General features: G+C 37.1%; 1 long non-coding RNA gene across 1 annotated transcript; it reads left to right on the top strand.

Annotated features, from left to right (window-relative positions):
* The first annotated feature begins 21 nt into the window (after positions 1 to 21).
* LOC111239941 lies at positions 22 to 597 on the top strand. Its single transcript, XR_002665894.1, has 3 exons — positions 22 to 112; positions 253 to 340; positions 435 to 597. It is a non-coding gene; the product is annotated as an uncharacterized LOC111239941 (long non-coding RNA).
* Positions 598 to 647: the final 50 nt, after the last annotated feature.

Raw genomic sequence — 647 nt, 5'->3', positions numbered from 1 at the left:
TTTTTTTTTTTTCAGGAAACGTGAATATTACTCTTTCTGTAACCTAGAGCCTGTTGACATCTCCAGACCAGCGCTAAAGAAGTGCTCCCTGTACTTCCACAAAGATAGCATTGTGAGTCTGAGAAGTCTATGTAACTCTCTCTATCTCTAGTCTTAAATCAAGCATTATCATTGGCTATATATCTTATTTTATTTTGTATTGTTTTATGAATGTTTTCTAAGAGCAATATTGTTTTCTTCATATTTTCTCAGTTTCAGGAGTTCCATGTATTGTCCATTGATCTGAGCTGTAAGGATGCGGAGAAAATTTTGACAATTTCCTACAAGCCAGTTTGCCACAGTGAGTATACTGAATGATATATTGACCTTTTGTGACATAACTTGTGAGATATTCATTGGGAACTTAAACAAACTATATTTGTGTGATCCTGCAGTAAAGCTGAATCGTCCAGGAAAACCAGATATCAACTTTACCACCATTTCCTGGTTTCCCCAAGTTGCACCCCATTCGAGACTCGACCTTTACGCCTCCCAGCTGCAGTGGAAAACAGAGGATCAGTCATGGAGTGTGTGTATACATTTTGTGTGTGTGTTCAAACTGGGCTACACAGAAATCTAGAAAAGAAAAGAAAAGAAAAGAAAAGAAA

This window comes from Seriola dumerili, unplaced genomic scaffold, assembly GCF_002260705.1.
Source record: "Seriola dumerili isolate Sdu_G_001 unplaced genomic scaffold, Sdu_1.0 BDQW01006692.1, whole genome shotgun sequence".
In the NCBI taxonomy this organism is placed as follows: domain Eukaryota; kingdom Metazoa; phylum Chordata; class Actinopteri; order Carangiformes; family Carangidae; genus Seriola; species Seriola dumerili.
The sequence above is the reverse complement of the archived record's forward strand: the minus strand, read 5'-3'. Positions and strand labels throughout refer to the sequence as shown.